The 13,912-nt window shown below is 34.2% G+C and overlaps 1 protein-coding gene and 1 pseudogene across 4 annotated transcripts in view; one reads left to right on the top strand and one right to left on the bottom strand.

Moving 5' to 3' along the window:
* Positions 1–13,912, top strand: part of ZNF704 (zinc finger protein 704) — a 321,346-nt gene that overhangs the window by 130,373 nt on the left and 177,061 nt on the right. The window lies entirely within an intron of this gene.
* LOC141500044 (nudC domain-containing protein 2 pseudogene) lies at positions 3,086–3,727 on the bottom strand (annotated as a pseudogene).

Below are 13,912 nucleotides of genomic sequence, written 5' to 3' on the forward strand. Positions count from 1 at the left end.
ACCCAGTCATTGTATTCTTACCATCTCGTTCTGCTACTAAACTTTTAATGCTTCTCATATTTGGAATGAAATTGAGCTAGTTAAACTCATATCCACATTGATACTTAAGTGAATCTGAGATCTCAATGGTATGAGTGGTTTCTGTCATTCTAGATCACACATGTCTTTCCCTCCTTTTTAATTCTTATGATTCACCTCAACCAATTCTTTTTTTCAAATTTAGCATCAGAAAAATTTTTGTTTTGATTCTAAGCCTGATTAAATTCTCCTTTTTTAAAAAAAAAGCCTAGTCTTAGCAAATGGGCTTGCTTTAGCAATGTTTGCTTGTAGTTTCACTATTTTTTTTTTAGGTTTTTGCAAGGCAAATGGGGTTAAGTAGCTTGCCCAAGGCCACATAGCTAGGTGTCTGAGATTGGATTTGAACCCAGGTACTCCTAACTCCAAGGCTGGTGCTTTATCCACTACGCCACCTAGCCACCCCAGTTTCACTATTTTAAAAACCAATTTATTTGATAATGTCTATCCATGAAGAAAATCTTCATTAATTTGTAATAATTATTTAAAAAAAAAGCCTCAAAATACTGAAAAAGTCTGAATGATAGAATAATTTTAAATACCAGATATATTACTTTCAAGTAGGTACAATTACTCAAATTAAACTAACAACATTCCATGGTAAGTGTCCTTAGGAGGTCCAATTTAATTAAGATATATGAACTCATTTTAATGAGCCTATCAATTATCTTTTAAACAGATGCTTCTTAATTGCTTAAAAGCATCAAGTATTTTAAATATTGCTCCTCACTTTTTTTACTTGCCCTAAGTATTTATTTAAGATCTTCCTCTGGGGCCTTGCTGTGCTTAATAACTCCCTTCAAGAAGCTTCCATTCTTTTGGGGGAAGTATATACAAGGTAAATATACAAGATAAGTATATACAAGGTAAAATCAGAGAGGATCATTGTTCTAGAGTTTAAAAAAGTTTCAGAGCCCATTTAGTACATTCTTATTTTAGATCAGGAAACTGAAACCCAGTGGTCAAAAGTTGTACAGGAAGTAGGCACCAGGGTAGACTTGAAACCGGTAAGAGACTTGTAGCAAAGTTTCTTACTGGTAAAATTCTTCGAGTATTTTAATCAAGACATAAAAGGAAAATCAATAAAATCATATTCATACTCTTAATTTGGAATTATAAAAGTTGGCTGTACTTTAGTAGATCTTTGTTGTTAGAATTCACTTTTTCTTGGCGTTATTTTGTGGTATAGTGGAAAGAATAATGGTTCTAAGTCAGAGGTCTTGGGTCAAAATGCAGATCTAGATAGAAGTATATCTGAGGAAGAAAGGTCTAAGCCAGTCTTTCTTTCAAACTGCCATGATGAAAGTTTTAAGAATATTGATAATATTTAATTTATTATATATATAAAACATATATGTTTTAAACATCACTCCTAACTTTTTACTTGCCCTAAAGACTTCATAGATATGTATATAAAATATATATTATATATATATAAATATTAAAAGTAAACAGTTTGACGTTAATGAGTGTCTTTTCATTGATCTTAATGTTTTTCTTATATTTCTTCTTGATCTTTTATATTAAATTTTCCATTGAGTTCTGGTCTTTTTGCTACAAATACCTGAAAGTCTCTCAGTTTGTCAAATTTCCATTTTTTTTTTCATTCAGGGTTATACTCAACTTTGTTACTGTGGAGGGAAAACAAGTGGTTCTTGTAACTCCAAACAAATGTAAATATCCATACTATTGATTTATTAGTTTTTTTCCCAATAGAACCATCTAAATGGTTAGCTGAGGTTGTGAGAAGCTATTTAAAGGTAGTAAGACAAAGGTGTGCAGAAGTTCATGTGTATGCATGCATATTAGGGGGAGAGTGAGTGGATCAAAGCACACTCTTTTTTTTAGCTTTATTTTTCTGGGGGGGCTGGTTTTTCTTCATAGTATCTTTTGTAATTCTTCTTGTTGAATAGTTTTTAACTGTCTGACTTTTTGGGCCTGGCAACATTTCTTTTTTTATTTTTTTTATCAAAATGGATATATTTTTAAAAAATTATGACACCCCCCTAGGTTTAGAACCCTGCTTTTAAAAGATAAAGCAGATCCATCTGTAATTGGCTTTACATATTGGCCCACCTCTATTGTATTCATTGCCAAGGAAAAAAATGTAGCTCATTTACATTTAGTCACTCTAGTGGGTAATAAAAATAATATTAGGCCTCAGTACTTCTATCCATTTGGAAATCTAGAGACTGAAGGCATGAAAAGATGAGAAACACTTATTGATCTTTAAAACTTAATTCCCAAATAATCAGTTACATCCAAATACTTGGCACTACAGTTTTATACAAAGGGTTAAAATTAATAGCAATCTTATTTTCATAAAATAGGGATATTGGTAGAAACAACAAAAATTACACTGTTCTTTGCTTACACCGGGTATCTTCTATACCATAATGATAGATCTTGTCATAGATTGCTATTTTGACTATCCCCAGAGATAGCTATAATGGTAGCTAAAATTTGCTGGGTTACATTTAGGTTCATAAAAAAGATAACTTGTTACATTGTATTTTTAAACTACATTATTGCTAGTTTCACCCCTCTTCCCTCATGTTCATTAAAAAAAATACAGATTTAGATTATTAAAGGCATTTAATTTATCTGAAAGTGAAACAGAACTAGGTTTCAGAAGAATGTTATGCCAATTTAAGAATGGTCAAACTTAATTTTCCCAGTAATAGACTGTTTAAAACTATGGTGAATCATTTCCCTTTGGTACTCTAAAATTGGTGGGAAACAACTATCCCATTTTTGGAACTGGAAGGCTTTATTGACAGTTATTCTGGATTATAGTCCCACACACACACAAACCTAGTTTCCCTGAAGGCACACTTGAGTTTCACCTGATTATGGCCCACTGCTTAACAAATTATTAGAGTTTTAAGACCTGTTAAAATGTCCTGCTCAGCAAAGTAAGTCCAAAAAAAAGACCCATTTCTCCATAAAAGTTTCCAATGAAATTCAGAAATGTTTTCTATGTAAACTATGCTTTGAATTATTTTTTGAAGTCATACTTAAATGTTTTTTACAATTCTCATTCAGTTGTATAGGCAAATGAAATTTTCTTCAATCACATAATCCAATCTTTTTACATTGGCAACATCTTCTAGGGTCCATGGAATATAGGTTAAAAATGTTAGTTTTTATTTTTCAAGACTAGAGAAATCTGGTCCACCTTTACTGTAGTTTCCTGAGATTTCTGCTCCACTGAAATCAAAACCAGGGTTTTCTTTTTGGAATCTCTCCAGGGTAAGTTTTCTTTGCATTTGGTCCTGTACCCAAGGATCAGCTGCATATTCAGTTTCTAAAAGGGAAGTCCAACAATTTGCTGCATCTCTCTTTGTCTTGGTAAGGACTATACGAACCATTTTTCTGTTCTCTAATGTCCATGTTCCCTCATCAGCTATTGTAGAATCAAAGAGTTTGCCCTTGAGGGTCTCCCGGCCCCGCACCGCTAGTTCCACATGCCGACTCTGCAGACCACACTGGATCTCCTGAGCACGAGTGCCTGGTGGCACCTGGACCTCGATGAACACCATCTCCAGTGTCTGGTACCACTGGCCCCAGGGTGTCCCACAAGGCACCACCCCACTCCGTTCCTCAAACGGGGCAGACATGCTTCACTCGGTTCCCAGTTAAGCCTCTCTGGGTGCCATGCCTGGCAACATTTCTGAAAAACGTATTTAGGATTGTTGACTTTTGTGGATGTACTTCCCAGAAGCATAACTTTATTTTTAAAAATATTTCATTATTTTCCAGTTACATGTAAAACAGTTCTTATATTCGTTTTTTTTACAAGGTAATGGGGTTAAAGAGACTTGCCCAAGATAAGTGTCTAGAGCTCTATCCACTGTACCACTAAACTGCCCCTAAAACAATTCTTTTATAAAATTTTGAGTTTCAAATATTCTCCCTCCCTCTTTTCCTTTCCCACTTCTTGAAAAAGCAGGAAATTTTATATAAATTCTGCATGTGCAATAATGCAAAACATATTTGCATATTAGACATGTTGTAAAGCAGTCAGGAAGCCCTGTGACCTCAAGACACTTAATAGCTATGTAACCCTGGCAAATCACTTAACTCTGTTTGCCTCAGTTTCCTCATTTGTAAAATGAGCTGGGGAAGAAAATGGCAAACCACTACAGTATCTTTGCCAAGAAAATCCCAAAAGGAATCACAAAGAGTTGGACATGATTGAAAAACAGCTAAACAGGGGGCGGCTAGGTGGCGTAGCGGATAAAGCACCGGCCCTGGAGTCAGGAGTACCTGGGTTCAAATCCAGTCTCACACACTTAATAATTACCTAGCTGTGTGGCCTGGGGCAAGCCACTTAACCCCGTTTGCCTTGCAAAAAAAAAAAAAACTAAAAAAAAAAGAAAGAAAAACAACTAAACAACTACAGATTTTACAGAAAGATTTCCCTTACATTGAGCCCTGAACTACTTTCATGAAATTTTCGATCCTTACTTCTGAAAGAAATAGAATCAGTCTAATTTCTCTTCTACAATCCTTTAGATATTTGAATACAACCATATGTTCACTGAGTGTTCCTCTCCAACTTAAACACCCACAGTTTCTTCAATAATTTATTGTATTAAAAATTTTTTTAGCTATTTTACAATCATGAGTTCTTTCCTAGCCATATTACACTATGTAACATGCCTTTTAAAATATGGTGCTTAGAACTGAATCCCATGCCTTATAATGTGACATGACTAATGGAATTATTATTACTTTCCTTAATTTGCAAACTGTTTTTACTAATGTAGCCTATGTAGTCTTAGATTACATTCATTATTTAAGCATTAACTTTTTTAGTTCATATATTAAAATTCCAAGGTATCTTTTATATATATATATATATATATATATATATATATATATATATATATATATATATACACACACACACTTTTATTGACAGATCTTTACTATCTTGTACTTATGTGGATAATTTTTTGAACCAAAAATATAAGACTTTACCCTTCTGTGATGTTTAATTTGAAATTGTTATACAATTGTATACACAAGGTTTTTTTAAATAAAATTAAATAGTATTATAAAACAAGGTAGCACACTTATACTGGTAAGATACCAGAGTGGAATTGGCATTCTAACCTTTGGACAGTTTTTAAAAGTTGCTCATACTTAGCAGCACAAATCTGAGTATGCAAAATTGCCCTTTTTTCTCCCTTCTCCCTCATCTTGCTCACTACCTTTTCTCATTCTTCTCTCAGGAATGATGTCTTTTAAGTCCAAATTAGTTAGACTTGTGTTGTGAATATAATTGTTTGAAAGTCTTTCACACTACTAGTTTCAATAATGTGTCCTTTGATGATTTGGATGGGTGATGAACACATGGTGCCATCTTTCATTCTTTAGTGACTTCTGTTGTGTAAACTAGCTTATGGCCAAATGCTCAGTCAGCCTGGAATTAATTAGCAGATTCCCTCATTGTATGTGAAATTCAGCACTGTTAAGGACATCTTCAATGTCTGAAAAGACAAGAAGAGCCTTTGGGCTATTTTATTTGCTTATACTAATAATTATACATTTAATTTTAAAGGATGGTTGCTATTCGTAGAAAAGGGTTCCCTTGACTCAAGAACTTCATTAAAAAAAGCATTCATTTACCTTAACTGCAATTTACTACAAGCTATAATTGCTATTGGGGAGAATAGGGTCATAAGTAAAAAGTATATATATAACTGGACATGGTTGCACAAGGCCTTGATTTGCAAGACACTCTGGGGAAGATTGGACCACAGAATATCTCTTTCAAAGAATAGGTATTAGACACAAAGGGATAGGTCTCTCCAGAGACCTGCATGGTTCATAGACCTTATCTTCAACTTGAGACAAGAGATGGACAAGAGGACAATAGCTCTAGCGTTGTAAGAGACCTCAGAATCCATTACCACTTCATTTTAAAGATGCAAAATGGTCTAAAATGTAGTCCAACTCATTTAGTTAAAACATGATACTAGGAGAATACCATCTGTATCCAGATAAAGAACAGTGGAGTTTGAACAAAGTTAAAGGATTATTCCCTTTAATTTAGGGAAAAAACTGATATCTTATTGTCTGATCTTGTTATCTCTTAAACTTTATGTTTCTTCCTTAATGATGTGATTTCTCTGTCATCACACTCAATTTGGATCAATGTACAATATAAAAACAATGTAAAGTCTGACAAATTGCTTTCTGTGGAGAGGTGGATGGAGGGAGGTAAGATCAGGGGGAAATCTGTAAAACTCAAAATAAATAAAATCTTTAATTAAAAATAAATAAGCAAACATATCAAGTTCTATATAAAAACATGATACTAATAAGGATTTAAATTTTTAACACTGAACATCAACTTTTCCTGCCACTGTAGGGATTGTTATAATGGTGTTAGAGGGGCATCGTTTGGGAAATAAGACTTGGATTCAGAACTTTAGAGTGTTCCCCGAAGAACGGAGGATCAGTCTGTTTAGAGAGTTTGGTTGTAATCTAGAATTGTGTCACTTATACATTATCATAATAAAAATAAAATCATAAACCAGAGATAACATGGGGTAGGTAGCATATTTAGACATTCAGGCTTTCAGGATTTCTGACATATGCTGCAAAACTGTGTTGCCTCTCTTTCTTGATAGGAAGAATGAGATAGTATAGGGAAGGACCCCAAGCCTTAAAATTCAGAATAAAAACCCTAGTATCATGGAAACCTAGAGCTAGAACTTGAAGGGTTCACAGTCTCTCAGTTAGTTTTAGGCTCATCAATCTAGTTCTGAAAGAATTTGATTACCTCATTTTACTGCTAAAATTGTCTCTTTTTAGTTTCTTAATCCCTCATTTTACTCAGGAGATATTGACAACGATTATATAATTATTGTTATTATTATTATTATTATAGATAAGATTTATACAGAACTTTAAGACTTGCAAAGCTGTTTACATATATCATATATTTTTATCCTCACACACCTAAGAAAATCATATTGAGGAAACTGAGGGAGTCAGAGGTTAAGTGATTTGTTCAGAGTAAGGCAGCAATATTTGAACTCTGTCTTCCTGACCAGGTCCAGCACTCTCCTTTGCTACCAAGATGCCTCTGATTTTTTCAACATATGTACTTCATCAGGATTTTGTCAGAAAGCCATTTAAAAAACTCTAAAGCACTAAAAAATGTGAATTCTTATTGCTCTGATGCATCATGATTCCTATACTAAGAACAAATGCTTTCAGGGATGTTAATCTTGGTTGGTCTTAGTTTTCAAATTTCACATTTAGAAGATAGGGAGCTAGACATTGGATAGTTTTGTTTTGATAGCATGTATTACCAGAAATTATATATATTTTTAAAACAAGGGAGTTGGTTATTGAAGAAGACCAAAATGACATCACTATGTTTGAGACAAATTACAGTGTATCCAACTGTGGCTGATCAGACCAATACGAGTTTGGGCACAAATAGTACATGTGAACACCTGAGGCAGATACTCTAAACTTACAAATGTCACGTTTCCTTTGAGCTGCTTCAATTCTGCCTTCCTCATAGAGCGCAGCTCCCTAATTGAAGAGGGAACGCCATGCTGGGCAGTCTTGTGCCAGTGGCTCTCATGCTGCACAATCAAGTCTAAAGTTCTTCAATGAGACCTTCAGGGTGTCTCAGTATTTTTTCTTCTGACCCCCTTGTGAGCACTTGTTCTGTGTGAATTCTTCATAAAATAGTCTTTCTAGCAAGCATCTGTCTGGCTTTCTAACAATATGGCCAGCCCATTGTAGATGCACTCTGTAGTAATGTTGGAATGCTAGGTAATTTAGCTCAAGAAAGAACTTCAGTGTCTGGGATCTTCTGCCAAGTGATCTTCAGAATCATCCTAAGAGAATTTAAATGGAACTGTTTCAGTTTCCTGACATGGCGCTGGTAGACTGTCCAGGTGTCACAGGCATATAGCAATGAGGTCAGCAGAACGACTCTGTAGACCTTCTATATTTTTCCCTGTTCAGCCAGGTTTACATTCATCTGGTTATTTTAGTTATTTAGTTATCAGGACAAGATGTAAAGAAATCTTGCTTAATTATTCTTAGAAAGTTGCTTCTTCACTCAAAACACAAAGACCTGTTTGCCTTCATCTGATCTCTTACCTTAGTTTATACTGCTCCATGGGCAAATATGAAGCAATACTAGATTTGAAGGCAGAAGGCTGCCAACACATTCCAGAAATATGGATAGTCCTTAATATACAAACAAGTTGGGGCATCTAGGTGGTACAGTGGATAGAGCACCAACTCTGGAGTCAGGAGTATTTGAGTTCAAAACTGGCCTCAGACACTTAATAATTACCTAGCTGTGTGGCCTTGGGCAAGCCACTTAATCCCATTGCCTTGCAAAAACTAAAAAGATAAAAATTAAAAAAAAAACTTACACCAAGTTGTTTTCCTAAAATTTCATTTGTAAGTCATTTGTTTAGAGTTTAGAAAGTAATTTCCCATAGAAATATCATTACAAATTCTATTTAGCATCATAAGATTTAGAACTTGAAAGATCTTAAAAGATCATCAGATTCAATTCCCTCATTGTATTCTGAGCTTATCAAATACCAAATAGAATGGACATTGCATAGTATACATAATAGAACAGAAAAAAAAGATAGGATCTAAATCTCTTGATCTCTTGTGTTCAATATTCTTTCTCTTTTTGGATATAATAAGACCAAGCTGTAATCTTTCTTGTTTGGTCTTCTTCCTGGTCTTCCTTTCTTTTTCTCTCCATTAAAAAAATGCCTTAATAACATTTTTTTCACTCTGATTTTTTGCTAAACTATTCCTGTTTTCTTCTGAGCGCTGACTTTTCATATATCTTCTTTTGAATCATGCTTTTTTAAAGAAACTTGCAGTATTCACTTTTGATTTTCTGTTTACATTGTTGTAGCCATTTTGTATATGCATTGTGTTCTTGGCTTTGCTTACTTCACCGTATGAGTTCAAAAAGGTCTTGCCAGATTTCTTTGAAACCATTTACTTCATCATTCCTTACAGCATAGCAATTTTTCATTATATTCACATACCATAATTTGTTTAGCAATTTCCCAGTAGATAAGAACCCCCTTGGTTTCTAACTCTTTGCTTTTACAAAGAGAGCTAGCTGTAGATGTTTTACCTCATTCTTTGATCTCTTTGGAGTATAGACTTAATCAAGTCAGGTCAAGAAGTATTTGTTAAACACTTTAGTGTTAAACACCAGGTATTTTGCTAAGGACTGAGAATACAAAGAAAGTCAAAAACACTCTCTGCTATTAAGAATCTCACAGTCTCATAGGAAAGACAACATGCAAAAAAAAATATGTTCTAAGGTATAGAAGTTTAAATGTAGAATCTTAAAGAGAAGGCCACAGAATTAAAGAAGCATTGCAAAGGTTTCCTGTAGAATTTGAGACATTAACTGAGCCTTGTGGAATTCAGGGAAATCAGGAGGTAGAGTTGAAGAGAGATTCCAGGCATGGAAGACACAGTCAGTGACAGACAAGAGATTTAAGATTTGGTGGGAGGAACAGCAAAGAGGCCAATATCACTAGAGTACAGATTACCTGGAGGAGAGAAAGAGGTAAGAAGTCTGGAAACATAGGAAGAAACTAGGCTATGTAGAGCCTTAAAAGTCAAAATTTTGAAATTTAATGTTGGAAATAATTGGAGCTTATTGAATGGGGCTGGTACATAGTCTGACTTACATTTTTAGGAAGGTCAGTTTGACAACTAAGTAGAAAATGGACAAGAATTAGGAGAAACCTGAGACAGGGTTATGCACCAGAAGGTGCATTAGTTGGGGAATAGGTTAAAGAAGACCTAGTGTAGGTGGTATCAGTATAAGGGGAAGCAGGAATGCGGAGAAATGTTATGAGAGTAGAATCCATAGTGCTTGGCACTTGATAGAGAAAATGAGGCATCAAGATTGTGAGCTTTGGTGACTAGGAGGGTGATGTTAAAAGTGATGTTAGAAAAGTAGGAGAGCTTGGCAGTAGTCATGGTGGTCCTACTGGATCAAAGGTGACATACAGTTTAGTGACTTTTTTAACAATAGTTTCAAATGGCTTTCTGAATTTACTGGACCACTTCACAGCTTCAACAATAGTATAATAATATACATGTTTCCCACAGATCCTACAACAATTGTTTTGCTCATCTGCCAGTCTGATGAGTGGGAGGTAAAAACTCAGTTTTCCTTTAATTTGCTTTACCCTAATTATTAGTGATTTGGAGCATTGTCATATGTTTCATTTTTTTTCCTCGAATACTGCCTGCTCATGTACTTTGACCATTTATCTATTGGGAAGTGGCTCTTGCTCTTATGAATTTGAATCAGCTCTTTATTTATCTAGGACATGAAGCATTTATCTAAGAATTTTGCTGCAAAGATTTTTAAACCCAATTATCTGTTTTCCTTCTAATTTTAACTGTGTTTTGTTTAAAAACTTTTAAAAATATTATCCATTTTATTCTTCTGTGATCTTCTCTACCCCCTCTTTACTCACAAATTCCTATTCTAGCCATAAATTTGAACAGTAAAATTTATTTTTTGTTTCTCTCATTTGTTTAAGATGAGACCATTTTATATCTAGGTCATATAGCTATTTGGAAATTATTGTGGTATATGGTGTGACATTTAAACCTATTTTGCTGTGCTGCTGACCAGTATTCCTGGCAATTTTTGTCAAATAGTGAATCTTCCCCCCCCCCCCACTAACTGGGGTCTTTAGGTTTGTCTAATATGATGCAACTAATAGTGTTTGTTTCTGTTTATTTTGTAGTTTCCCCTGATTAAGCACTTAAAAAAACTAATAGCTAAACATTTTAATGCTTACTACTATTTTGTTGTACAGTTTGAGATCTGGTACTGATAGGACCCCCCCCCCTTTAGTGGGTAAAGTGCTTGACTAGAGTAAAAAAGACAGTTTTTGAAACCTTCCTGAAACCCTTTCTAGTTATATGTCTCTGGGCTCTTCTTAAGCTCTCTTAAGTCTGAGTTTTTGTCACCTGTAAAGAAAGACAGGATAATAATAGCTCCTGCTTCACAGGACTGTGATGAGGATTAAATGAAATTATTCACATAAAATGCTTTCCAAATTTAAAATGCTATATAAGTGACAATGCTTATCTTTTTTTTTTATCAAGAGAAGTGTGGTGTAGTGGAAAGAGAACTGACAGTGGAGTCAGAAGGATTTAAGGTCAAGTTCAGCATCTACAACTGTATGATCATAGCAAGTAAATTTACCTCTCAGTGTCCCAGTCAACTAAGACAGCAAAGTTCCATCTTCATTGTTGGAGAGAATTTCTACATGGAGAAAGCCCATGCAAATGAAATCACAAATCTTCTCTCCCCAAAAGAAATATCATTAGCTTTCTAAGGTTGCCCTTTCCACTTTGGTCTACTGTAATTGTTAGCAAACTTTTCTTTATATGGAGCTGAAGTCTATCCCTCTGCAGCTTATGTTAGACTTATCTTATTAGTTCATTTGATTAGAGCTTTTTCCTGGTAAACCCACAGTGTCAAATTAATTTCTTGTGTGGTCTTGTTAGAATTACACTGAGAAAAACTTAACCACAGGTTTTATCTGTAACCTTACTTACCTATGTGTTATGAGACAGCAGAAGACTCAGAGCAACTCATTATCTTCCAAAATTATATCTGTTTCCTTACTTATGAGGAATATAAATCTTTATAGGAAGAATAGCACATCATCATCATCATCATCATCATCATCATTATTAGAATCTCATGCATCTTGGGGCATTAAGATAACTCTGAATTAAAGTGCTTTACTTAGTTACTACCTCAAATAGTGATATTTCTTGAGAAATGTCTGTGTTTGGGGGCAGCTAGGTGGCACAGTGGATAGAGCACTGTCCCTGGAGTCAGAAGGATCAGACGCTTAAAATTATCTAGCTGTGTGATCTTGGGCTAGTCACTTAACCCCATTGCCTTGCAAAAATCCAAAAAAAAGAAAAGAAATGTATTATATTATTTCTTGAATATGAATTTTTAAATATGATTTTATTTAACTAAGCTTTATGTTGTCATTTAGTACCTTGAACAAACTGAAAGCTGGACTCTTCATTTGGATTTTCAATATTATCCTTTATTTTAATATCAAATTAAAACTTTTAACATCTAAAGGGACAACATTTCTCATCACCTCCTTAAAGATTCTTTTCTCCTACTGAGAGACCCAAAAACTGTTGGGTCTATTTTGCTTTCTAGCACTTCCTTTTTCCAATAGTATTTAAGCAACATTTGAAGCTTTTGTTGCAACATCCATACTCCTGAGTGTATTCTTAGGTTGTAGGACATGGTTTTATTTATTGCAATGTTTGATATGCATTTGGATTGCTATAGAGATTTTAAAGTGGTATGAATGTCCAAGAAAACATCAAGGAAGCTAATTTAGTTCATTTTAATCATATAAGAAGACTGGTAAAGTATGCTATTAGTAAAAATAACATCAGAAGAAGGAAATAACTTAACAGTCCTTGTTTAATTCAGCTCTATTTGAAATCCCATTTGAAGAAGCACCCCCAACAGCCTTGCCAAACCCAACCCAATCTATGACCCCAGAATACTTTTTGACTTTGTTATCCTTCTACCTTTCCCCCTTCCCCAGATTTTAAAAATGTTTTAGCTTCCTCTTTGGTATATGAGCTCCGTGAGGGCAAGTTTTTTTACTTTTTCTTGCATTCTCAGAGCTTAACATAGTGTCCAATACATATTAAGTACATCTGTCTATCTGTCTGTCTGTCTTTCTATCCCGTCAATCTATTCTATATCATTTAACTCAATAAAAACTGTTAAGTACTCATGATGGACAAGATACCACATTATGTTCTCAGGCTATAAAGGCAGAAAACAACTGGTTCCTAATCTCACTGTTGCTTATACTCCAATGTAAGTAATAGAGTCCAAAAGCAGTAGAACAATCAAGTCAAATTAAGCAGAGCATCTAATTATAGCAGTGGTCATTAGAAAAAAATCTTTAGAGGAAAAGGGTGATGTAGGTATATTTGAAAGACATGAAAATATATTTTCTTTGAGGTACTTATTTCAGATTGTACAACATTAATAAGAATGTGCAGTAATAGGCAGCACAGTAGTGTTCCTTAAATAAGGAAGAACTGGGTAAAAATCTTGATTCTGTTTCTTATTTAGATGGGTCAAATCAGTAAGTTAATATTCATTTAGCATCTGTTCTCTGAGTTTTGGCTTCCTTATTTGAAAATCCAGATAATAATAATAATAATATATCATAGGTTTATTTGGGGTTTAAATGACCATGTAGATAAAGTAATTTTATAATTTTAGCATGCCTTTTAAATATCATTATTATGGTTTAATGCAGAGATATATGTTATTTTACTTTTAGGAATGAGACTTGGTATTTTTTATTTAAAAGGTTCACAGAGGTGTGTGTGTAGTCAAAGCTACTTTTTTTTCAGAGGCAGTGTAAGGGTTGGACTATAAGGAAAGCTGATTGCGACAGAATTGATAATTTCAAATTTTGTTCCTGGAAAAACTTTTGAGAGTCTCTTGGACAGCAAGGAAGTCAAATCGATCAATACTTAAATAAATTAATTCAGGTTATCAAATAATGAAACTGAAGCTTAAATACTCTGGCCACCTAATTTAAAAAAAAATGGGACTCATTAGAAAAGACCCTGATGTTGGAAAGATTGAAGGCAAAAAAGAGAAGAGGACAACAGAGTATGAGATGGATTGATAGTATCATGGAAACAATGAACATAAGCTTGGACAGATTTTATAGGAGGACTGTAATGCTATGATCTGTGGGATCAT

The sequence above is a fragment of the Macrotis lagotis genome, chromosome X (genome assembly GCF_037893015.1).
Source record: "Macrotis lagotis isolate mMagLag1 chromosome X, bilby.v1.9.chrom.fasta, whole genome shotgun sequence".
NCBI classification, from domain to species: Eukaryota; Metazoa; Chordata; class Mammalia; order Peramelemorphia; family Peramelidae; genus Macrotis; species Macrotis lagotis.